The 27,392-nt window shown below is 39.9% G+C and overlaps 1 long non-coding RNA gene across 3 annotated transcripts in view; it reads right to left on the reverse strand.

Moving 5' to 3' along the window:
• LOC125326769 overlaps positions 1-27,392 on the reverse strand; it is a 111,344-nt gene that overhangs the window by 34,863 nt on the left and 49,089 nt on the right. For 2 of the 3 annotated variants that reach the window (XR_007203989.1, XR_007203988.1), the window contains exon 5: positions 923-987. The exons of the other annotated variant lie outside the window; for it this stretch is intronic. This is a non-coding gene — a long non-coding RNA (uncharacterized LOC125326769). Of the gene's footprint in view, positions 1-922; positions 988-27,392 lie in introns of those variants that run through there. 3 annotated transcript variants of the gene reach the window in all.

The raw sequence follows: 27,392 nt of genomic DNA on the forward strand, positions 1-27,392 counted from the left end.
GGGAATGTATCAGATTTGAGTCACTTTTACAGCAATTTATATACCTTATTTATTCTGTACTTTTTTGCATTAATTTCAAAACAAAATCAGAAAATACCAGTTTTGCAGAGTTTCACTGGTGCAAATAGTATTTTAATTGGAAGTCTAGTGCAGAGATTCTGGGAATAGCATCTGCCATTTTAGTGTGGCTGGCAGGGATGAGGGAGCATTGTTTACACCACAGAGTTCACATATAGTCCTTACTGTGAGCATGAAAGATGGATGATGAGGATGTCAGTGGGCGTAAATCCAGCAGGTGTACAAATCCTTCAACATCTGTGAATCTAACAGATCAAATTATTCTCTTACTATGAGAACATTTAAATCCTGAAATTTCTGAAGAATACCCTGATACATTTTTGACATCATACACCCTGTGCATGCAGCACCACTGGGAGACACACATGGCGCCCACAGGGTTACAGCAATAGTTACCTTTTGTGATTGCAGCAACATGGGTGGGAACAGAATAACAGGCTTGGAGATACTTCCCAGGACGACAGATAATGAGAAAAGTTTAGATGGAGGCTTTCAGATGCCAACTAAATCACAATTTCTTAACTCCCTCCCCATCTCCTCAGTACCTGAGCATCAAGATCTTCACAGATTTTACAGGTGGGTTTGTTTTGTTGTAATTTTTTTTTTAATTAAAATTTTACATTCATATATAGGCAAAGTATTTCACACCAGGAACAGTGTTTCTGATTATTCCTGCAGGTGCAACATTAGTGCATAAAGATTGATATTTGCATACCCAGCTTCAGAGCTACAGATGCAAATCAAGCTCAGTTTATTTGCACACGTTCAATTATCTTATTTCATTATTCTCCTTTAGTTCATGGACCAGGTGCTGCAAACACTGTGACATCTACAGTACTTACTCCTCTGGTAGTTTCTTCCAAGCTGAGTGTCTGGCTTGCTGGTATATGAGCTTGGAGCACACCGAGACTAAAAAATCAAACCAGTTTGAGAACCACTGATGAGATACCAGAGGTAAATAATGTCCTTTCATATTATATTTTACTGCTATTCAGGTGAGATTTAGTTACTTTACTTTTGCAACAAACTGAGTTTTTCTTTTGTAGCCAAAACCAGCGCCACTATCTGTGTTGTAAGCAAAGCTCTTGCGTGTAGTCTGAGTTTATTTTCAGAGTTGTAAATCTATTGTTTAGATGGGCAATGTGCTAAAAGATACAAGGTGGCCTGTGAATCCTCAAAGTAAGGAGGAGGCACTTGATAGGTTTTAAACTCCTGGATGATAAAGAAGAGGTATAAATAGTGGCTTGTAGCAGTATTAAAAAGCCTCACCTACATAGAAACTGGAGCAATATTTACTGCAAGTAATAAATTTTTGTAACTGTTATGTGGTGCTTTTCAAATGATATTTCATGTCTAGTTTTATTTTGAGTTATTTTTTACAACTTCAGTTCCTCATGAAAACAAGTTGTATAGCTTATGGTATTACTCCAGCAAAATGATTTCCATAAATAAAGCAAGAGGCAATAGAAAGGAACATATATAAAGATTAATGCATCAGACTTTTAAGCCTACACTGACTAACAATAATTTCTGAGACTTAAGTTATTGGGAAGGAAATCTCTCATATGGAAACAGGCAACAAATCCAAAACTACCTGAGCAGTATAGGCAATTTACTTTCCTTCCACTTAAAGAATTGTATTTTTACAGCCATTTCCCCTGAGCTTATTGACTTTGTATGCAATTTTCTTCAGAGACAGAAAGCACCTAGATTTGGCACACAAAGGGATGCAGACAGCAATTAATGCTTGTGCTGTTTGTCAGCTGGTGAGTGCTGCTGTGGGGTTCCCTGCACAGGACAGGGAGTGTTGCCCTCCTGAGAAACTGCATGGTGAGGTGACCACACAGCTGTGGAGTAGGGGCACTGGGAAGGCAAGGGCAGATCAGAGAGTCACGTCAAAATAAGAGGGGCATCTACAGAGACAGGCAGTTAATATTTCCTTCTTTAAAAACAGAACAATCACAAGCAGATGCAACCAGAGAGGGACACCTTACTTTGTATTGTTTCCAAATTAATTTCCACTGAGTTGTGTGGAAAAATTTGAAGTAAATGTCAGAGAATGTAAAGCAAATTTTCTAATTAAAGGAAGTTAACAACCTTACCTTTAAGTCCTAGATGCTGAGATAAAAAAAAGCCTACCAAAAAACCTAACATAGCCTGGATCCCAATTAACATCTGTAGCTTGTAGGAACTAAAACTCATCAGTTTCTTTTAGAAATTGCCATTTCATTTCCTAATATGGTAAAAATAACAAAGTTCATTAGGAATCAGGTTAAACCCACTTTAGAGTGAAATACATGAAGAATAGGGGCCTAAATTATCACCCTTGAATGGAGTAATATCAGAGAACAAAACTAGAAAATTCATTAAGATATTTCTTTAAAAAAACAAGAAGAACGTTAATTCAGATCTGGGACAAAAATGGACCTCAAATTTTATTTCATTTGGGCTTATAACTCTTTGTCACAAAAGACCATAACAACCTGTGAAAGAAGACTTGGTGTGTTTGGAAGGTACTGCCAGTTAATGAACTGATGCAGTTGTATCATCTAAGGTACACGTTATCAATGGAGTGAATCTAGAAAATGCTTTGCTGTAAACTCATTACCTATGATACAATCCATAAATCACTGAGATTTTCTTACTGTACCTAGAATGACAGAGAAATCAATGCTGCAGCTCTGCAGACTGGAAAATGCTAATTATTTAATGACATCCAATGCCAGCGCATGAGCCACTAATGATCATTCTTTTTTGTTTTCCATCTGAAAAACATGTTCGGTATAGTTGGCAATCATCAAAACAAGCAAAAATCAAAACTGACATCTCAAACTTCTAATTATGAACAAGCCACACACATTTTAAAACAGTAGTCTGGAAATACCAGAAGCCAGGTGCAACCTTTCACCCTTCAGATCTACCTACTTTAAATCCTTCCTGATTTCTGCTGCCTTGCCATTTCCTCTATCGCTGCATGGTGATCCCTTTCTATGGGCAATAATTCAGTGCGTTTATCTCACAGCCTAAAGAATCATGGTAGATTGGATAGGTACAGCTCCCACACTACATACCCTATTAACCTTAAATGAAACTGATGGGGCAAACTGTGATCAGAAATCCTTACAAAAATGCCTTACACCATGAAGGAGAATCAGGAAATTCAGCTATTCTCTGTGAATTGCAACACTGTAAAAATACGTAAATTCAGAACTGATGGGAAAGATGCTTTGACATTCTCAGAAACCTGATTTCCCTGTTGCTCTCCTTGTTTCTGCCAGAGCTGTATCTTCTTCTATCTTTGGAACAAGGCACTGCATTTTTTTTGAAGGACTTTAGGAAGCCTTCATCTGTGGCTCACAGTTTGTAGAGCCTATGTTTACAATCTTTTACAACTCCCATTTTTAAGCACGGGACCTTGGTTCATGCTGCATTGCAGCAAACACATGCTCTGTACAGCGTCTAGTGACACGCACAGCTTTGGGCAGAGCGCAGCATCGCAAGGTGTCACTTGCAGGCCACTGTGTACCTGCTTTGATCCCCTGAGTCCATGAGCACGAGGCAGAGCCCAGCCTCTCATGAAGCACGCCTGGTGCACGCTTCTTCACAGGAAATCACTGCTTCACTGGGAAGTGTAAGGAAGGGAGGCAGCAGACAGACACGGTGCAATTAGGGAACAGTTTTAAATGTGTGTCTCGTGTTGTGAGCTGTGACATTTTAAGACTTCTCTTTCCAAAGAGTACTGCATTCTAGGCTCTAAATTTTACAGGGCATCAGTGCAAGGGACAAAGTGTGGGTAGCTCCTTCTTCTTGAACTGCCTCTAGGTGCCCTAAGGCTCTTCTAATTTATTCAAGGATCTATGCAGCCAGCTTTGCCTTCTTGTGCCCCTTTCCAGTCACTCAGGAACCAACAGTTCCTGAAATTATTTAAATCTTTGTATGTGGAAGGTGACTTCTTGGCCTTGCACCTGCACAGAATTGCCAAAGCAGCACTGGTGAGCAGCTCCATGGGACAGATAGAGCATGTGCCAGCAAAAATCACAGCAATGTGTGAATGCAACAGCTCAGAAGTTAGACACAGGAAGCTTTTCGTTTGCTGTGGAGTCTGGTAGAGAAAAGCATTCTTCTGGTAGAGAAAAACATTGCTTGGCATGGATTACAGAGACAATTCTCTTATGGCCTGGTGGATACACTTGACAGAAAATGCATTGTCTGGCAAGACAAACACATATACTGTTTCCTGCAGAAACTAGTGATTCTATGAAAAAAACATTATTAGATTTGGGACTTTATAATATAGAAATATCAAAAACAGTTTAAGCAAAAGATATTTTCCTCATCTGTATGTGGCCTATGAAAAGGAAGAGTGTGTTTTATTTGAACTCATACCCAGTACTGCTATTTCAATATTTTATATTTGTGTATATACAGTTTACTTCTAATGAAGGAAACTAAATGCTTTTTGAGTCTTTGAAAGGCATGTTGTCCTGATAGGAACGCTCTTGTCACTATGCTAAAAGATGCTTGAAGTAATTCACATGTGGTACTTATCAGAATAATAAATTCTGAGGTTTTGATACCCATAATACTTTTCTAGAAGAAACCAGAGAGCTTCTGCAATTTTTCTGTGATAAAGCTCATCAATCATACTCATATCAACTGTTTAAACTCTCATTATTGCATTGTGAATTTATTCCTTGTAGCTCAATTTCCTCTTCGTGTTCTGCACATGCACTCTCTGTGCCTAGATTTACAAACCTTGGTCTTGACCTTTGCAATAGTTTAATGGGTATTTAAATCAAATTATTTTAAGTAAACATCAGAAGTCTCTGTGTGCCATTTATTGATTGAGATCCAGAAAAGGCAGGAGTTCAGAGGCTTGTGAATTGTACGTAGGAGTGGTTTGCCTATGTGAGCATCAGACAAATGCACTGCTCAGGCAGAAGAGCATGCCTGTTCTATGTGTTCCAGTTCAAGGCATGAGTTTAAGCAAACCAAAAATTAGGATTCTCCACAAATCAGGGCTTCTTTTAGGCTCAGTTTCACTCCTCTGATACCACTCTTGTACTGTCCCCTACCCAACAGCACAGGGGGATGGACAATGGGCAGTTGTCATCAGCCCCTGGTAGCTCCTTTTTGATTCTTCCTTCTCACACAGTTCCTCTGCTCTGGTGTGGGTCCTCCATGGACAGCACTCCCTCAGGATAAATCTGTTCCAGTATGGGTTTTTCCTTGTCAGGGAATACTCCCCTGCTCCAGCATGGATCAGCAGTGTGGGCATCTGCTCCAGTGTGGTCTCTATAGACATTGCAGGGGACTCTCTGCTGCAGAGATGTCTGTTGTCAGGAGCTGCACTTTTAAACAGGGTTTCACACAAACCATGTGGAGGGAGTTGTACCTGTGCAGCGTTTGGCATGGCAGAGCTGTGGGAGCTCGGATGTGGAAGGGACAGGTCTATTCCAGGGTCACTTGGAGCCCGGGTGTATCATTAAAGCAATGGCTCCCTTTAGGCAGGAGTAGGACACCTTCAAGCTTTTTATCCACGCCTCAGTAGAGGTTGATGTTTCTCTGCCCTGCAGTACAGCACATTCCTTGCAGTTACTTATTGCAGTTAATTTTTCTAACACTGCTGAGCTCTGTGTGCAGATTGGCAACACCCTGCTGTTTACAGTCATGCCCTAAAGCCCACTCCAAATCTTATCAACCTGTCTAAAAATGTGTTCAGCCATCATGCACAAATACATTGTGCTGATCAAGAGGCTGCTTTTGGCATTAGTGTCTGCTTTGCTCCATCCCAGTGATGCCACATTTAATTAAAAGCTATTATTGATATATTTTTGCACTCTCTAGTTCAGATGATTAAGCAGCACATTCCTAAACTCATGTTCCCTGCCTTACAACACAGTGGGGCTTACGCTTGTTTATGGACCCAGGGACAGATATGGAAACCCTCTGTCTGGATCTATATGTCTTTATTTGTGGACAGTTTGTAAGATTAAATTACATATCAATATTTGCTTACTCTGCCACTTGATTAATGCACTGCAAGCAGATTTAAAATCTTGTTTCGTATAGGTTTTTCAAGAGCTGCTTAATATGTTTACTCTTGGAAGTACTTGCCCATTAGATGGAATGTACACAAAATAAATCATCCAAACAGTGATTAAAAATAAAGCATATTTGACCATCATATCATTTAGTTAAGACCAAATATTTCTGCAGAACTGCTGGACTATGGCAGATGAAAAGAGCAATTCCTACCTTAACAGCTCACCAAAGTGCCGTCACTGCAGTGAAAGATCAGATGGATATCACCTAGGTAATGTGCCTTGTCAGTAGCTGTGATGTACTGTTGTAATGTAGCTGGTTTCAAGAGGTTCTTAATCTTGTTATGCTACTACCAATGCACTGAAGTGGTCCTTTCTCAGAAGTGATGGAGGGGCGCCTAAAGTCAGCCCGCTCCTGAGAAACTCTTCATGTGTAGTGGTTTGGTCCAAAATACTCATTACTATTTCCCAAGGACATTACAGAGAGTGGGACCTTTACTAGGTTTACATGCAAGATTCAGTGAGCATAAACTCTCAAGGATGAAAACACCCTGCATGCATCTGCCTTGTATATCAGAATATCAGTACTCTTCAAGAAATGATTGCTTGTTCCTTGGTGCAATAATGCCAAAGTTCCAAAAGAGCTGGTCAATGCCCACTGTGTCATGCACTTGCTTGCTTTTGATTTTTCTTTCTTTTCCCAAAAAAGCTGTAAACCTCTAATGTCCTCTTTTACAGAATCCAATTTTTGACCTGCTATAAGGGGCACTATCTCGTTAATCAGTGAAAGCAGAAACAACATGCCAAGCCCATAAAAAATTATGGGTCTGCCTTGCTAACATCTGGAGCTCTCCTGACAAATAAGACCCACAGTTTGTTCTCAAGACCTTTGAGAAAAAGCCACCTAATGTAATAAGCCACAGCTGCCTTTACACTGTATGTGACACTGTGCCACCTGCACAAAGAGTATTTTCTCTTTATTACCAACACAAGTGATGTCAGTACACAGAGTGGTTCTTGAAAGGCTTCTCATGTGCAGTGGGTGGATGCTCAGGTATTGAGGGCAACAGGAGACAGAGGACTTGTTTGATTTAGATATTCCTTTATTTAGAAATAAAGACGTAGGATAAGCCATACCTGGGCCCAGTCAAGAGGCAAGTATGCAAAGATAGCAGACCTAGCTGAAGCATGTAGCCTATGGACTGGTTTAGGTCCCTGCTCTTCTCGCTTATCTGTTTTTGAACAGTCACATTGTACGTGTCTCAGTGGCTTTCCAAGACCCTTTTTGTCACACCCATTTTTATTCTGGTTTATTTTTAGAACTTCAGTGGAACACACTGACTATTATGCCAACTGCACTGTTTCATTAGAAGTAGAGAAGTCCTGCAAACTCTTCCAATGGCTGTAAAGTTAAAAATATTCAAGTGAATTGAGTGAAGCTTTCCTACCAACTTTTGGCCAGCTATAAAAATACCAGATTTCTTCAGCCAGCTTTAGAGGTGGTAGAGGGAGATGGGAGAATTTTTCAAACAAAATTTGGCTCTCCTAATTGTAGGGCTTTTTATATTTTTAATTTTTTTTTTCCAATTATGTCCCTTAAGTCTTCACAGCTTTCAAGGAATGCCACAGTTGTAAACATTACTGACTGCCAGGATTATTCAATTTATATTATGTTTTCAACTTTGCAACTTTTATTTCATTTTTTCTTTCCCTTACTCTATGTCTCTCACTGTTTGTCACACTGTTGCTCACAATCTTTTGAAGGTGTTTTGTAGCTATAAGTCAAGTAGAAAATGGTCAAGTGATATAGCTTTTGAACTTATTTCTCTGAAGACAGCATTTCATCTCATTTTTTTGTGTGATCTGAAGTAGGCTGCAAAGCTTTTTTGATATTTCTGTCAATGTGTAGGTCTACATCATACCTCAGCCACTGCAGAGGGCTTCTGCCCTTCCTAAGTCATGCTGAGCTGCTGAAGAAAGAGGGCTATGTTTAGATCTTATTTGTTTGAAGGGATAAATGTCAATTATTTTCATTCTTCCTGACCTGGTAAATAACCTTAAACCTTCTACAACTGGCAAGTTGAAAATCATATTCTCCCACCTACCTCCTAAGTGATATCTCCCCTTTTTTGTACAATAATTAGTAATACAGTGGCCAACTTTGGAAAACTGAATAATTGGTATTATCTTTACCCAAATAAATCACAGGCCATAACTGCTAATATTTCTCTGTATCCTTTTAACTTTCTCCTCTATTTCTGCAGCATGCCTTGAAGGCTTTTCTGTGGGAATGAGGAACTATGTGTGGCTCATGCTTCTTCTCCTCAAATGAGTCCTTGGTAATTAGTGAGTTGGTTCAGCTGGCATAGTGCAAGATGTCAGCAATGGACCAAGTGCAGTACAAGGACACAGGGAAAGAAAATTTTAGTTTAGATGGGATAAATCAGGCAATTTATTGATGTAATGAATGGACAGTGCTCTCAAAGTAGAGCCTTAAGGCGGCGTTCACAACTGGTTCACCTCCTTTTCTTCTCCATTCATCATACTTTGCCTTTTCCATTCTCTCTCCAAAATGAATATGTTCAGTGTTCAAATTGAGAAGTATGGATAGTCCTACATGTTTGGCACTATCTTCTGTATATATCTGAAATTGTAGGGCTCTATAAATAATAACCTATGTTGCTAGCTCAGCATTTCAGTTAATTTAATGAGACACCTGACAGCCCCACATGCTTTACAGAGCATGTCTAGAAGGAATAGCTTCTTGTCAGCTCAGCAAAAGTATCTGTGTCTTCTAGCAATATGAGTCTGCTCCAGCCTGGCACTATTTTGAAGACTGGAACCTGGGAAAATATTGTGGTTTTAAACATAACACACCTGAAACAGTCAGTTCCTTTGAGATTCTCTTGAGTCATGTTGTGCTGTCACACCAAGCTGGTGACAAAACTTGTTACATCAGATAGTGTCTGATAGGACCAAAAAAACCCTCATAGGATGTATGCTAACAGAACTGGATTATGTGTCTTTTTTCTTTTTTATTTTTCCCCCAACAGAGAATGTGCTGTCTTCAAGACTGCTGTGTGCTCAGTCATCTAGCCTTCTGTGTAAAACACAGACTCAGAGTAGTCACACATTCTCAAGGTGCTGGGCTTTTTTTTTATTCATCCCTTCATTCTGAGCATCTACTGTTGTTTTCCTTTTTTTTTTTTAAAGGTTTTTTTAAGTAGCAGTATCAAAGATCTGCGGCTGAAAGATGACAAATCCCCTGAGAATGTACGAGACAGCTCTTGCAGGGTATTTGCAGCATGAGGCTGACAGAGCATCTCTCCAGGATGCATTGCAAACGGGAAACAGGGCTGGGAATCATATTCTGTGGGTATTTTTTAAAGTTGGGGAAGAACCATGGCAGGCATCTAATTCCACTTTTTGTACAGCACAAGCCAAAGTACCTTTAATATTTTCATATCCAAGAAACCGAATGAACTTCTTTTATTCCATTCCAGATATTCATGCAAATTAAAGACTCCATGTAATGGGGCAACACATCTGTACAATCTGTTGCTAAGTGCCTCTCATATTCACTTAAAACTATTGTGCATTTAATTCCCAGCTTAATAGCCCCATTGTCAATGTCATACATAAAAAAGTTGTGGATTTTTTTTCATTCTTGTTCTGCACTTTAGACTTCAGTGTTCACAGTTTAAATGTATTTTGTGTGGAGCCACTAAGGAATAGAAAACAATTTTATATTTTTTTGTGGAAACACTGATGCTAGGAATGAAATAATTACAGCAGTTGGAGGCTTTATGAAAAATCCTTATATCATGGGACTTGCATTAAAGGTCAAAAAAATCACATCAATTCAAGCCTCTGAAATTTATGTAGCTCCTGTTCCCATATACCAGCAACATCTTGCAGTGTCTTCTTTTGTTAGCTTGAGGAAATACCTGGTGTTCATTTTTTTTTCCCCTCTAAATATTCTTAAAACCAAACGGATCATTTTTTAATCTTCTTATGGATAAACTAATTAAATCCAGGATCTCTGGTTTCTAGACTTGTCACTTGGCTGGTATTAAGTGAGAGCTGCATTCAGGATCATTGCAAAGCTCTTGCATGTGTGCAACTGCCCCAGAGGTCCTGGGAAACACAAGAACTAATGCAATCCCACCCAAAGTGCAGGGGCACAGCAACTCTACCTCATCCTGGCTGCCCTCACCTGGCTCAGGTCACTTGGACAGGGCTACTGAGTTGGCAACATCCTGTTTAGATGGAGTTTAGAGAAATTCACATGATCTAGCAAGACAAAGTACCGCCCATTTTGTGATTCATCTGTTATGGGTGTTAACCACAAGCTCCTGCCTTTCCGAAGGAGCCATCACTTCCTGTAACTCAAGGACACTTCTAATGAAATTCAGCACAGTGCATTTAGTAGTTTCTGTAGTCTTTCATGTAACTCATCACTCTTTCAGGTAATCCGTTACGTCCACTTGAGTTAATCATACTCGGTGTCCCTCTTAACATGCTATTTTTAATTTTTCTTCTTATTGCACAGGATTATGGTGTCAGTGTTAAAGCATTCCTTCAACATGGGATAACAATTTGCTATGCTTCAAAATTCTGTTTCTACAGTGGGTAATCATGTAATCACTTTGTGCCTCAGATCTTCATATGTAGGGTGGTAATAATTTTGCTGCTATGGGATGGGAAGGAGCATTGTGAGGATAAACCCGTAACTACTTGGAATGTAAAGGAATATTGCTATTAGAGATGCTAGGAAAGATGTTACCAATAAAAAGTGGAGAATTCTTGCTGAAGATACAACAATCTGGAGGGCTGAATTCAGATTTTAACAGGAAAAGGCGAAACAGCTTTGAAAAATTTTTTGGTTTTTGTTTCTTTCTGCTGTGCAACACCACATACACAGTAAGGAATAAAATGAATGGTTCATAGAAATACTGTGCACTTCATATCTCCTTAGACACTGAGCTTAGATGCAGTTTAAGGGGGCAAACGCAGCTTTGGCCTATGTTAAAACTCTGAACAATGCACAAATTTGTTGAAAGTTTCAAGGAATTTTTTTCCTTAAAAATCTTTTGCATTAGTTAAATCAATGTGTCAAACTGCAAGATGAAGTTTAAGCAGTTTGTCAGTGAGACTTGCGCTTTGTTTTATGCCAGTGTTGTCAAATTCACGTCACAAGAAGATTCCAGGTTACCAATGGTGGAGATTAATAAAAATTGCAGTAAAATACACTGTACCAGAAAAAATGAAATAAAATGTTCTGGTTCAGGAGCTTGTCAGAATGGAATGCACTACATTTGTCAGCAAATGATATATGAGGTGGAGCTGAAATGTCCCAAATATATTTTATTGCTCTTTGGAACTGTCTTTGTTTAAAATTCCTAATTTGTGCATAAATGTTTTCTTTCAGGGAGAAATCCAGAAGACAGGGAAATGATGTGACAGGTTTAATTATATTTAAGAGAATACAGAGGAGATCAAAGCCAAAGAGATAAAAGCTGCAGGTACTGTATGGGCTGGAAACTTCTTGTGAATCATAGGCACCCTTAAGTATAGTGCTTCAGAGGCAGCCATCCTGAATTCAGGACAGAGGCACAGCTGAAATGGAAATTCTCTATTTACAGTGTTTTATGACCTGTATTGGCTGCTCTTGGCGAGCCCCGTACTTAGGCAGGCACCAAAATGTCTGGGAACATTCACGAGAAAACAGTAAACCAAACAGTGCCACCTAAGTCAGTGGCTCCAAAATGACCCCCCAGGGGCAGTATTGCTGTGAGCTGTTTGCAAAGATGGCATTTGACTGTGGGCCAATAAAAATCTTGTATCAACAGATGTAATCACAACCCCTATGGTGGTAATGACTGTCACAGTTTTCATTAGCTATTAGGAATTTGGGAGGAATGGGCTTCCCCCACCACTACCTTTTTATTGGTGCTATATCATCTATTACTAAACCAAAGTTATCAAACTGCTGCATCTCCTTTCTGAAAGGCAATACTTAATAAAGGAAGTGTAAGCCAAAGCAAGGTCCTGCTAATATTTTAAGCAAAGGTGCATCTCCACAGTTTTTGCTTCTGTTGCTTTACTCTAAATCCACTAATCCTATATACTCTTCTCTCCTCAAAGCATTGCTGTTGTATTCCCCCTCTTCAGAGAAAAAAACTCCATAAGCCTTGCACTTCTCCCTGGGAAGTTTCTCCCCACTCTATTCTCCCAGCCTCTGCTCTCTGATCCCTCTACACCCAAAGACCCAGTGTGCATCCAACTCAAGTTTCTGGTGGAAATTCCTTCCCTTCTTGAAGAAGGGCATGACAAGATGTCTGTTGCATCTGCTACAGAAAAAGAAAGAAAGGCATTAGGCTGTCTTGGACTTGAGGGCATTTGGTTGAATGGAAAGCACAAGTCTTTTTCTTGGAGGGTAGAAGTCAGGTAGCCAGTGTGGTGTTTTGAGGAGGTGGAATCTGTTGTTGGTGCATGTGGTTGAGTAAAGCTGCTGTTAGAAACAAGTTGGTATTCAGCATTACCAAAGCATTGTCGGATGTAACTCAACTCTTAGCTGCTGTCCAGGGTATTTCTCTTCTTCTCTGACATTTTTTTAGATATGGGGTAGTTCAGCTGACTTCTCCACACATCTGAAAAGCCCAGTCAAGAGAATGCAATGGAAATGCTCATAATAATCTTAGTTTAGTCCCAAGCTTATAAAAGTCATCATACCAGGAAACAGGGCTGCATGTATTCTGGTTTTTTCTGTTCCTGCTGTTGTTTATAAATATATATGTAGAAGAAGATAATTATGCGGATGGAACACCATTCCTATGAGGAAAGCCCGAGACAGTTGAGGTTGTTCACACTGGAGAAGTCTGGGGAGACCTTATCACGGCCTTTCAGTACATAAAGGGGCCTACAAGAAAGTTGGAGAGAGACTTTTTACAAGAGTGTGCAGTGATAGAACAAGGGGCAATGGCTTTAAACTTAAGAAGGCAGGTTTAGATTGGATATTAGGAAGAAATTCCTTACTGTGCAGGTGGTGAGATTCTGGAAAATGTTGCCCAGAAAAGTTTTAGATACTCCAACCCTCAAAGTGTTCAAGGCCTGATTGGATGGGACGCTGAGCAGCCTGGTCCACTGGAAGGTGTCCCTGCCCGTGGCAGCAGGGAGTTGGAATTAGATGACCTTTCAGTTCGCTTCCAATCCAAACCATTCTGTGATTCTATGACAATGTAAATATACATGTCTGGTAAGCACTGTCACATGTTCATGCAGTCCCTTGAAATCTATACATCAAGACTGAATGTTTCTTTTTTTCCACCAGCAGACTATACTCAACAGGGAGTAAATGGTATTGCTGGAAAATGTATTCTTAGCTTTCTGGGCACTGAGGACTTGTAAACTGCAAAAAAAAAAAAAATTCTGGGTGCTTCTTGGAATTATTTGCATGCATGCATGTGCAGTGAGAAGAACGTGTCAGAGACACACAAAGCACCGGGCGTGTAGGTACACCGGATCACATAAACTGCCACATCAAGGCTAATGCACGTAGACCTATTGATCTGTTATTACAGGTTAGACCAGCTCATCTAAAGTGTAATGAAACTGTGTAGCCTTGAAGCAAACACATTCATAGTGGTGCCAGTGGAGTCTGTGTCAGAACCCACCTCTTGTTTTCTCATGTAGCAATAAACCAATTTCATTACAAACTGGTCATGGAAAACCATGGGCAGACTAGAGGACCATAGATATTATGATCTTGCACTCTTTTCACATAGGAGAGAGTGATTTAACACATATAATTTTGGTTAAGGTTTGTCCAACTCTCTGCAAAATTTGGTGCTTGTCCAGAGTGTTCTATGCTGCTTCTCAAAGGCCTCTTTTTGTTATTCATATTTATGCCCAGGGGCACTATCTAATCATTTGAACATTGATAACTGGGCAGGAGAAAAAGGATCAATCTTGGTGATATTTTTAGTAGTACTTATTTGCGGCAGTCATCCTGGAGAGAGGTTGTTATATGGCATATCAATACCACTGCTTGTGAAGAATGTGAAGGTGCATGAAAATGAAAGCTCTAGGAATTTTATGAAGTAGAACTGATAGGGATCACTTCCAGTATCAGACAAGAACATTTTTTACATGTCCTCTTGGAAAACATTGAAAAGAACTTCAGAAGTGTGTAGTACTTTTAACGTAGCTTTTCCAGACACTACTAGATAAAAAGTTGTGTGCACAAACTTTGAGTGGCAAAATATATACTGCAACCATATCATAGATAAAAGGGGGGTGTGTGTAAACAAACACAATATCAAACCACTTTGTTTCCACAGGGAGGCTGTCCAGGTTTTTATAAGAGGATTTTTTTTTTTGATCTCTTGTATCTAATCAACTGAAAAAAGGAGGGAGTCTTATGAATAGAGTAGGGCACACAGGATATACTTTCCTGTGTACATCTAGATCATACACATTGAGTAACTTCTGCAGCTCCAAATTTACATAGCAATGTTACTAAAGCCATTAGCCACGGCTTACAACTTCAAACCAACATTCTAGAATCTCTGAAGCACAACAATTTTTCTTAAATCTGTGTGAAAACTCGCATTTTCACAGTCCCTTTGGGTTTAACCTTCTGTAATCAATACGAGCTTTTCCCCTGCCTCTCCACTCACTGACAGCATCAAGAAGGCTAAGGCTTTGGCTTTGTGTCAAATTTAGGAAAGACTTATCCTTTTTTTTTCAGAAGGTGTCAGAGGAGGTAAAATGGTATTTTCAAGTTCTCTTCAATGCCAAAAATTCCCTTTCTCAAGTACCTTACTGGCTATAGGGTGGGAGATAAGAAAAAGCCTGGAGTGTGGAGCTTCAGAGTAAGTGCCAGCAGAATGCTCCATGGGACTGTCGGTGCTCAGCATTTGTCACTCCCAAGTCCACTGGGATATATAGTCCAGTATTAAATCTAAAGCCCTTAAACCTCCTTAAGACTGCCCAGCTGTTTTGCAGGCACAGCCTCAAAGACTTAAAAGTCGTGGTGTACAATGCGGATTTTAGAGCAAAACCGAGATCCAAGCCTTTGGTGACTTGAATGCCCGGCTATGCTACAGGAGATTTGTAAGAAGCAGCACATGCTGCAGAAAACTCTCCTGAATACAAGTAGATAGGAATTAAATCTGTGCATCGCTGAGTACTTTTTCACCTCTATTATAAGACATCCATAAATTACATTTCCTGAAAACAAAGGGAGCACATGCATTTATTATTTTCTCATAAAGGCAAGAACATCTGAAATAAAGTGTCACAGCCACAGTCCATTTACTGACAGTGCTAAAATTTCTAGTAAACCTTTTTCCTCCACTCTATCCTTACAATTTACATAATGGAGCACTACTCCTAATTGTTTAGAATCCATACTCCAAAGGAGCCAAACAAATGAATGTCTGGAAGTGTTGAAAATACTTTTTTTCCCCATAAAACAATGCTGTTAAACAAAGGTATTATATATTTAGGAAAATGGTTTTAGTTCAATGGTGTTTCTCACACAGAAATTGTTTCAACAAAAAGTTTCTAGCCACTCACTGCAAATGAGGACGTGAATGCTTAAATTAAAAAAAGGGCAAATCCTCCAATTAACCAGTGGAATTACAGCCAAAGTAACAAACCCTTTGTTTAATAATGCTGTCAGAGCAAAAGGTCTTTAACTATAAACCACAGTATCTTTCTATCTGCAAAGTTTTCTGTTGGGTGAAGGGGATGAGGGTGGGGGGTGTGTGTGTGTGTGAAGGAAAGGCTCTAGGATGAAATAAAAATGATACCAGCTCTAGGATGAAATAAAAAAACATACAGTTTTCAAATGTGAAAAATAAAAGCATAATTTTCAGAAGACAATTAAATGCAAGAAGAGGACCAGACCCCCATCTTTAGGCAGATTGGGAGGTGCAGTTATAGCAATGCTGTGCAGTCTTGGCTAGACAATGTAATGCAATGGCATACAGAAATACCATGGATTTTATTACTGGTGGTGAATGGCACTACATCCAGTTGGTGGCTGGTCACTAATAAGGTTCCCCAAGGCTCGGTACTGGGGACAGTCCTGTTTGATATCTTTGTTGATCTAGGTGACGGGATCAAGTGTAGCCTCAGTAAGTTTGCAGATGACAGCAAGTTGGGTGGGAATGTCAATCTGCTGGAGGGCAGGAAGGCTCTGCAGATGGATCTGGACAGGCTGGATCAATGGGCTGAGACCAATGGAATGAGGTTCAACACGACCAAGTGCTGAGTCACCGCCCTTGGGTCACAACAACCTTAGGCAGAGTGGCTGGGAAGCTGCCCAGTGGAAAAGGACCTGGGATGCTGGTCAACAGTGGCTGAACATGAGCCAGTGTGTGCCCAGGTGGCCAAGAAGACCAGTGGCATCCTGGCTTGTGTCAGGAATAGTGTGGCCAGCAGGACCAGGACAGGGATTGTCCCCCTGTACTCAGCACTGGTGAGGCTGCACCTCAAGTGCTGTGTCCAGTTTTGGGCCCCTCACTGCAAGAAGGACATGGAAGTGCTGGAGCGAGTGCAGAGAGGGTAACGGAGCTTGAGAAGGGTCTAGAGGGAACTCCTGTGAGGAGTGGCTGAGAGAGTTGGGATTGTTTAGCCTGGTGTCCTTATCCCTCTCTACAACTCTGAAAGGAGGTTCTAGTAAGATGTGGGTTAATCTCTTCTGCCAAGCAAGTAGTGACAAGATGAGACAAAATTGCCTCAGGCTGCCAATTCTTAAGCTGCCTTCGCCAGGGGAAGTCCAGGCTGGACATCAGGAAGAATTTATTCACTGAAAGGGTTGTCAGCCACTGGAACAGGCTGCTCAGGGAAGTGATGAAGTCACAATCCCTGGAAGTGTTCAAGAAAAAACTGGACAGGGCACTTAGTGTCATGGTCTATTTAACGTGGTGGTGTTCAATCAAAGGTTGGACTTGATATTCTTGGAGGTCTTTTCCAACCTTAATGATTCTATGATTATTAATAATGGTTAATTTATATTATGAATGAACTCATTAGTCCATTTTAAGCAGTATATAGTACTTGTTGCAGTAGGAGACCCTCACCATGGCTCTTTGTTTTAGGATGACTTTCCTTTCCTTCCCTGTGCTGTGCAGGGATAACCATAGTGTAGACAGAAGTACAATTCCCTGGTGGTTAATGAGGTTGAAAGGGTTGATGCAGTCCTCTTCTAAGCAAATGCCCAGCACATCATGGATCATGGATCTTAAATTTTGCTCTTGGAAAGAATCAATTCTGGTACTGGTAGTGCACAAGCACTGAGGGATGCTGGTTTACGTCGGCAGCTGTGCTGCCTGCTCTACTTGATCCTAGACCATGGAGTTTTGGAGTATTACAGCCACACATAGGTTGACCCAGGGATTACACTCATCTGCTAATAAACAGTGTAAATGATAAATACGCTATTGATGACTTTCTAGTAACAAAATTATTGCCATTTTAACAAAGAAAAACCAGCAGCTTTAGGAATATGTATTATTTAAGATAGAGGGTAGCCACTGTAGGCTAATGAATAATATTACTTCTGTTTTAAAATACTGGGATTTTTATCCTGTGTTTTTATCCAGTCCTCTGGCCATGCATTTAGAACCACTGCCGGACTAGGAATGTCACATTAGTGACCATGTGAGGTGGATGGTGACTGTGAGGACAGTGTGTGTTCAGGGCATTGCAACACTGGGCTACAGCCTGAGAACACTGCAGATAAGTTAAACATCTGTCTTAAGGAGCTAGAAAATTATCTGAGTCTCCATGATCGGGGTATCCTGATTTTAATGAAATACCTAAATGTCATTTGTATGATCATGGGAAGGCATTATCATCACAAACAAACAGAACAGATTTGGTTTTGAGTGTCAGAGTTTTCTTTTTTTCTTTAGAAATCCATTATTTGGCAGTCCTAACATCCTGCATGGTTTAATTTTTAAGGCAATTCTTCCTATAGTTCTCCTGCTGTTGCTGTAACAATGCAAAGTAGTGATTAAATAGATATCTCCTGCTGGCTAAGACTCCTCTGTGATATGTTCTGGGATTGAATGTCATTCTATTTTTAAATGTAGTGCAATTACATAGCAATAAGTTAAATCTGAGAAATGCAGTAATGTTAAAATGAAAAAAAAATACAGTTTTCTAATTGCAGTAGAATAGCTAAAGCAAAAAGGGATTTTCTCATTCTGTAGCAAAACATTAATGGTATTTAATATGAGAGAAAACCACATGGATTTTGAATTAGATTATGAGTATCTACACTTGGCTATTTGTGGTGCACACAAAAGGACACCTTTGTGATATTATTCACAGTTCTAGAAGTTTCCTTGAAAAATGTTTTGTTTCTTTAGCTATATTTAAAGCAATGATGTTGAAAGAGTGAATCACTACTTGCATAAAAATGTCTGTAGGAATAGTTGATACACCCAGTTATCTCACTAGCACTCAAGTAACAGTTCAGATGAAGAGGAGGCACTGGAGCTGCAATAAGAACAAAAATTATTATTTATAAGAACATGTCACAAAATAATCCTTAAAAGTGCTGAAAATTCAGAAAATTTCTAGACATACACGACCTAGAAGTATCAGCCATGTTATAAATGTATAAAAGTTTTGGATAATAGGACGGGAGATTGACTATTGAGGGAACCATAACAAAGAGGTAAAACTGATTCAGGGAGCTCTTCACTTCTAGTGCTGCTGATGTAGCATCTTGGCAGGTTAGCACTGACAAGAAGTGCTAGGCTTCTTATTTCATGTCCCAGCATTGTTGGAATTAGAAAATGTGTCTGTGTGCATGTATTTATACAGAAAAATATATAAATATATATAAAAGAATTAACCGCCTGGAAGAAAATGATGATAGCATTAGAGTTTTTTACACCCACAGTGCTACCCAAGTAATCAGAGGGTTCAGTAGCAATACTGAAATTCCTTTCAGCTCATCATTAACCCTTCTCATTTGACATTCCCAGCAATTAACCCCCGTGCCCTGAGACAAAGCGTCACAGTGGGTGACAGAGACATCACTGCCAGCCCTAAAGCTACTTGTGCCAAGGACTCTGGCAGTGGTGTGCCCCAGTCTGAGCATTGTGGCAGTCAGGGCTTGGGATCCTGGCTCTGTTGTTAACCTTCAGCTCTGCTCCCTGTGCTGGCCTCCCCTTTCCCCCCGTATCTACCTTGCCCATTTAGGCAGTGGTTTGCTCATGGGTATGCTCATGTTGCTGTGTCAGTGGCTGTGTTCTCTGTGCTCTCCTACCTCACTCTCCTCCTTCCTTGTCAGGGCCTGCAGCTGGTAATGCAACATAAAGAGAGAACTCATGACAACTTTTTCTGAGCTCAACTTGCATTTTCTGAATTATTTAGATTTAGTTATGCATCCGTAAATAGGGTGAAATCTACAATTCAATGCAATAAAGAAGAAAGAAGTGTGAATTTTTCCCTGATGCCTGAAGCTCCATTGTTGTTCGCTCCTTTGGGCTGGGTGGGTGATACCTTCCAGCTGGGGCTGGTGAAGCTGGGCCCTCACCTGTGCAGGTAGATAGGGACAGGCTTATTGTTCATCAATTCAGGAAAAGCCTCTGCTTGGTAGTTTTACAGCTTGGGAAGCAGGCATTTAAAGGCTCTTCAACTGAACACTTGTGAGGATGCCATGTACTCTAAGCTCTACTCAAGTTCAGTTTGAGCATTGTGACAAGGTCTAGGGAAAATAAGGTGAGGTTTCTCTCTTGACACAACAGCAACTTGAGCACCGTCAGAGCCAGCAGCAGGTGTTCAGCCTTCTCTGTTTGCTGGTGTGCGTGGCAGAGCCTCATTCAGTCCTGTTAAATGCCTGCTGCAGGGCTTCCAAAGAAAGTACTGTCTAGGAAAATGTGTGTTTTGCCTTCCCAAGAACCTTACTTTGCTTTATCAAATGACAGTTAGATTTTACATTATTTTTTAATTAATTTTATAATAATTTACTGGCTCAAGGGCTGGCAAATAAGAGGATTATGGAAAATGGGAAAATAATTGCTTGTTTCACCTGATTGCCATGAAGGTAAATAAACTGAAGGTAGACTATGAAGCACCTGGAATACAGACTCAGAGTTCTCAGCTTGAGCCCATTAATACCAAGAGCAAATCAAGGCTCAAAACTTGCTCTGGGGCAGCAGTGCTGTTACAAATTACCTCATTTTAGTGAAGAACACAACTAATGAAAGTGATTCACAGTTGCTGTGTTGTTTAGTTAGTGAGCTTTCTATCCAACTAACAATCCTCCATTTATTTTATGCTTTCAATTACTTTGTTGTGCTTTCTTTTTTTTTTTTTTTTAATAGATACCCCTGTATTTGTACAGTTTTAAGGTGTCCCACTGCTCAAATGCTTACATTATTTCTCATAAACCTCTTAAAACAGAGTGCCCTTTTATGTTTGATTTTAGAAGGGTTGAATGTCAGTTTAGCTTTTCCTCATCCCATTCCTGGCAACTAAGAGAAAGCCAAGCCAAAGTTGTTGGTGAATGTTGCACTCTCAGATATAGATTTTGCTGGTTAACTGTGACAAGTTTGCCATTCTAAGCCATTGATGTCTACTTTAATGCATATAGATAAGATTAAAGCAAAGCAAAGCAATGTAGGATGAAGCAAAATAGTTTTCATGATTACATGAAAACAAGTAACATTTACAAATTTTAGCACTGCTGACCAGAAGCATTTTGGTTTTGTGCAGTTTTATTGTACTGTGGGGAAAGCTCCTAACTGAACCCTGTACATATAAATGACCCATGATTAAACCTACTTTAAACAATCACATGGAGGTTAAGGTGTTAAAGGAATCAAGAACCAAAAAGACCTGATTTCTCTTATAGTTTTTAGGTTTTTACTGACTTTGAATTTAATTGTCGTTTAGGACATCTTAAATCCTTAACTGGCATGTCTTCACCACTGTTTATATTCTCAGCAAAATGACATAAATTTATAAGTTGGTCCAGATGGATAAGTAATCATCCATGACAATCCAGAACATATTTCTGATACTTGAGCCCACTATTGCTAAACAACATGAGAGAAGGCAGAGCAGTGACTCGTAACAGAAGCAAACTGCATCTTGAAGAGGTTCAGGGTATTTGGTTAGAAACAAAACACACACTTTTCTCCAGTATGTCCTCTGAACCTGTTGTGCAATTTCTCACTGGAGGTGAAGGAACAAAGTGCTTGTTCTTTGTTGGACGGGGTTTGTTTGCTTTTGGCTGAATGATTTGAGAATAGCTAATAATTTGCAGATATGTGGAGTCTACGTTTGATGAGTGACACCTCATTTTCTGGAGTAGCCTTCTAATAAAGAGGGAAGAAAGCTAAGACAGCTAACTGGTGTTAACATGATTCTTGGTGCATTTATGCATGTTATGTATATTCGATTTTGGCAGGAGGGAAATGGGTTCAGCCTCCAAATAATTGAGTTTCTGTATTGAAATGGTTTCCTTTACCATAAATTTGTGTATTTTCATTGTTATTTCTGTGCCTTACTTTTTGTTAAGAAGTAGAAGAAGCACAAGGAGATACAGGCTAAGTCATTATCAATCATATTTTCAAATTGAACTTGGGATACCTGAAAGTTTGAGAACATTTACGGATACAGGAATATAGCTAAACCTCACCACCTAAAGCTCACAGGAAAAAGCTGTTCCTTACCGTAAGCCACATCCTTCAGATTTGCATCCTTTCTTGAAGAAAATTCATATGACATTTTAAACATCTTTTAAGCTTTTGGAGTATTATCTGACCTGAGGGTTGGAATGAGCTGAAAAATAGGAGTCATGAATATTTTCCCAGCCCTCACACTGACTTGCTGTATGACCTTGATGAAGTGGTTTGGGCAAATACTTTAGGAGTTCTCTCTGATTTTGTGTTCGTTTGCTTTATCTAGATAACCTTCTTTTCAGGTGTAAGTTACAAAAGAAAAGGACAAGGAAACTATTGGTGTTTAACATCCCTAGCAGCCAAAATGCTGGCCAGCATTATTGAAAAAATGGTGTATTAAACTCTGCCTCAGTTATGCCATCTCTAAAAGGGTGAAAATAATGCAGATAGTAAACTGCTCATGTTTTGAAAAGGAAAAAAATTTCTGCACAAATGCAAAATATTATTTTATTTTAGGGTTTCTGACTGCTGTGCATAACTCAGGGAATCTTCACATTCTCATGAATGAAAAATCTATCTTCTGTTTTGCCTCCTACGAAAGGGAAAACTTTGGCATGCTCAAGTACGCCTTAAAGGCAGTGCTGCCTCTGGGATCTCACATTAACATAATGATAAATGTGCTGTGTACTGCTTGAAAATGCCATGTGCCAACATGTCAGAATATGTTTTCCCTGCACACCTCTTGATTAGCATCTTATTTACATAATGGCAGGAAAAGGATTCTGAGAAAGACCTACAAAATAAAGTATGTGTTAGTACGTTCTTCTCCAAGGCCAGGGTATTAGTTCCAAAAGCAGCTCTCTGGTGGCATGTCCTTCAGAGCTGGTGGGTTACACATTTTGAAGTACTGAGCCCACATGTGTTTCAGCAAGTAGGAGTAGTGCTGATGCACTCTTCCATCTTCTACTAGTGTTGGATTTACTGTATAATCAAGGCTTAATATGTATCTTGGACAAAACCACTTTCCCAGATTCCCTGGCATGTTACAAGACAAAATATCTAACTTTAGTGGAATTTTCTTTGGTTTCCTGGCAATTTATTTCTCATTGCTTTTGCTTATGTTTTAGTATATTGATTATTCTTTGATTGGGTTTTGTCTGCTCGTTTGTTTTAAAATAATTTTCTACATTTCCAGTATCTCACACTACTCAGAAGCTCCACATTCTCAATACCTATTTTAGCAGGTGCAAGCATGAGAATACGTATGCAGTAAAAAAGCTACTGAAACGATAGTTGCTATTCCTTCTGTATAAATTAAAGATACTGTTGACATTGTTATTTATACTTGTGCAGTGCTTGTACATCCTTGTTATTAGAAAACCTTCAGGCTAGGGACTGAAAGGATCTATCATGCTATCCTACTGAATTGAGTCAAAATAAATTTGAAGATACCATGTACAAATAATATGAGCAGGTAGCAACCTGCAAAGAATGCATAGCCAAAATTATTATGAAAATCATATCACTTTAACAAAGTTTTGTGGCATCATAGAAAATTAAGTGTATATTTTCACATCTGAGATTAGATGTGAAAGAAATTAATGAAGTAGCTGTTGGTAAGGTAAATGCCATCTTCAGGAAGATGCTGCTTATTTAAGATATACTTTATCAAAACCATTGAAAAGCATGTTGGAGCACTTGAGATGTGATCAGAGCAGATGAGCTAATCAGGCATTTAGGGAAGCAAAAAACCTCTTGTCTTAGAGTTGCTTTTATGGTTTAGGGACAAAAAAAATCTCAAACTCTTATCTGAAGAAGGCATAGCCTGGTTGCCATGGATGGAGATGCCAGGTTGGAAAAGAACATGAAAGGAAGGAGGGAATTATGAGTCACCATCTTCTGGAAAGGGCATAGCAGAGTTTGAAGAGGAAGATTAGATAATCCAATTTGTTCTTTCTGAGTTTAATATGAAAACAGGAAAAAAAGTGGGGTAAGCAGCACAAACTAAAATTGCAGTTTAAAGGAAAGAGCTCAAGAAAGGACATAGAGGTTTCTGAACCATTAGAATAGAGTTAGGAGGTTAATTCATGCTTCCATTGACTTTTACAAGTGGCTTTGAGCAAAGAATTGGTTCAGGCTATGATAAGTATTATTTTGAATGTTACAATATAATGCACAGTAAACTAATATCCCCTCAAGCGATAAATGTAAATACAGTTGTTGATATTATATGTCTGGAGGTTATGTTATTTTAATCGCCTCTAGAGAGGACTATCTCTGGGAAGTTCTGCTCTGATGTTGAATGTTATGGCTCCTACTGGCAACTGTGAAGTCCGAAACAAAAATAGTTCAGCTCAGAAAATCTGGAGAGCTGCCAGATCCAGCTGAACTCAGTGGATCAAATTCTGCTGGTTTTACACATGAGGAGCTGTTGACTTCATTAGGGTCTCATGTGTATAACACAATACTTTCTTCCAATATGATTATATCAGGAATATGGGATTCAGCTGTAGCTGATTTATTATTGCATTAGATATCAGTTTGCCTGCATCATACCTGTCAATAACACCTCAAAAAAAAAAAAAATAGTAATAATGCCTGGAAAGAAAATAAGGCTGGTAGACAGATGATGGCTTTGGAAAATGAAATAGATTAAACAGACAAAAGAAGTGAAAAACTGATAAAAATGTCAAAGCAAAGTGCCAGGGCCAGACCATAAGGCTTAACATCTCTGCTGCCCTCTCACTGATGGCTTGACTCAACAGCATGCTGAGGAATTTAAAATGCAGTAATAGCTGAAACAGGGTCATTACAGACAGCAGGCAGGATTTTCCAAGCACAGGTTGAGCACTCTCTCAAATCCTTGATGTTTTAGCTTTGGTTTTTAGTAGGTGCACAGGTGGGTCAGGCCTGGTGTTTCAGACCTGAAGCTGGTGTGTCTGCTTCCAGCCACAGAGACCTGGCTTCTACCTCGTGTTGTGCTTCTGTAGTGCTCAGGCAAGCCTGCTCTAGACAGCCAGTCTACATAGATGGACTCTCATCTGGAATCATTAACAGGGCTGAGAACTCAACTTCAAGGAGTTCTTGCAAGAGCTGTTTTAAATTGATTACTGTGCTCTTCAGAGGCTCTGGTTACACAGCACTCATTAGTGACAAGGCACTGAATAAAGCAGACCTGTCAGACTTCCTGCCTTCAGGAAGACAGATAAATTAGTCTGGGCAGAGTGCCACGCTAGTCTGGTTCTATTACTCGCAGTAGCTGAACTAGCTCTGAGAGCTAGCTCGGGTATCCCTTCAGGAGAGGAGAGCATGCTGTCCGGATGTCTCCTCTGCAGACAAAACATTTATAATATTTTGAATTGACTTTGCCTGCTCTGCTTCAATTAAAGCATCCTGGCAACTCAAAATAATAGGCTAAACGTCACAAGTTTTGCTTTTTTTTAGTGGCTGTACTGTACAGGAGACCTACTGCATTGCAAATGGTGGGTGGCCTTTAACCTTTCCAGCTGGCTCTGTTATTACTCAGTCAGGTTCCTCCTGAGGTGCTCTCATTTGTCTTCTGGCCCTGGGGGCTGGTGCGAGTGCAGAGTTGTCTCAGGGGAGCTCAGGCTGGGAGCTCTGGCCCCAGCCCATGTCAGCTAATGCAGAGCCTGACATTGAAGGAAGAGAAGAAAGGACAGAGCTGTCGTGCTGCTCTCTCTTCCCGTGCCAGGATACAGCTGGACCCGGAGAGGGGCCATCAAGTTGAGTTGATGTAAAAGCTGTAGGATGCCTTTGCTCATCTTTTCAATGATGTCATATCTCCCCAAACGTTATAAAAGTGTTGGCAACAGGTTAGCCATAGATTTCTAATTTGACCAGAAAGAGACTATATTAGTTCACCCAGACAACCAAGTGAAACTTGTACTGGAAATACAGTTTCTCAGAAACTGTGTTCCCTTCCCACCTGTACTTTATTATATATTTTCTCACCTCCAATGTCAAGACACAATCAAAATATTCACAGTAATATCTTCTTATTCTCCCTCCACCCCCCAAACATGAGTGAAAGAACCAGACAGAAGGACAGACTGCCTAGGACTTCAGTAAGTTCAGCCAGTGGTTTGGATCAGCAGAAGTTTGCACCAAGGGAGACAAATAACAGCTGCTTTATGCAGGGTGGGAAGTCCCCAAAAGGAGACACCTGCTTCTTTTTCAGCCACTCACAGGAGTGCCTTGAAAGCTTATGCTCAATCAAGTAGCAGGAGAACTTGAAAACTTGTTTCCCATTTCCTAAGGAAATTCTTGTCTGTGCATGTGTTTGGGCTGGGTAAGGCCAAGTTTAGTCAGTTGGCATTTTCTGATAATAGCTGACATGCTTGGACAGACCTCAGTGAAGCAATAGGAAGCATGACAGGAAATCATCCAGCAACCTTTTGCTCTTGATGTATGTATGTATGTAATGCTCATGGTCCTGGAAAGATAAATGAAAAACACAGGTAAAATTGGTATTAGCCCTCAGTAGCTTCCTGGATCACTGGTCAACATGGCCCTTACCAAACCATGTTTGGTCTGGCTGAAACATTTGATCTTGCAGATAATCAGTGAAGTCTAGGGGCTTCTGGTAAACACTTATTTAACAGAATAAACCCAATTTCTGTCATATTTAAATATCCTGGTATTTTAGTTTTTAGACACAGCTGGTGAATTTTAGAAAGCTGGGCAATTTTACCCAGGAGTCCCTACCTGAGACTCACATTGCTGCTCTGTGTGGATGGGCAGGAAGGTTGTTAGAGAATACAGCAGGGTTAGGTTACTGCAACCTCTCAAAACAATATTCACCTAGGAAGGACTCAAAATTCAACTCTCAGCTAAAGTGGACTCTTTCTAGCACGCCTAATGACTCACTGGAGACTTGCAAGACTCTTACCAAATGCTGTTAAATAAAATTTTCCACTTCAGCAGCTTATTCAACCAGAGGGAATTCTGCCTGCAGTACAACTGAAAATATTCTTGTTCAGAAAATAGACATCATTGATTACCCTGCATTTGTGAAGGCATTGGTCTTGCTGCTGCTCATTGGTCTGTGCTTTGAATAATCCTTCATGATTGCTGCTGAATAAGTCAATGTTGCAAAAGCATCAAGCAGGGAATGCTTTATTATTATAACTGTTTTGTTAGATGCAGCTGTTGCCACAAAGACTGGGTAGAAACATCGAATATTCCCTGTTGAAATGATACCAGGTTCATCAATCTGGAATTTGGGGGTTAACTAATTAGCATGTAAGCTACACTTGATAAGCAATGCATTCCCATTTGTAAGTGATGAGTATAAAGAAAGAAAAAGACCTCAGTGGGGGAGGAAAAAAAATCACAAGGGCAGCTTGTAAAAGCACTTGATAAAAAATCTGTGAAAGGAAAAAAGCAACCCTTGGTTTCAGGACAAAATAATGAGTTATGTTTGTTCATCACACTCCAGTGCAAATGTCCAAAGCCTCATGTTCCATCACCTCTGTGCTAATCCTTCCTCCCTTCCAGAGAATCCTGCCATGTTTCAGTTTCAGTGGACAGCATGATTCAAAACTTAGGGCATCGCTCAAGCACCTGGTCCTAATCTGTTCACTCATCCTGCTAG

This window comes from Corvus hawaiiensis, chromosome 5 (assembly GCF_020740725.1).
Source record: "Corvus hawaiiensis isolate bCorHaw1 chromosome 5, bCorHaw1.pri.cur, whole genome shotgun sequence".
In the NCBI taxonomy this organism is placed as follows: domain Eukaryota; kingdom Metazoa; phylum Chordata; class Aves; order Passeriformes; family Corvidae; genus Corvus; species Corvus hawaiiensis.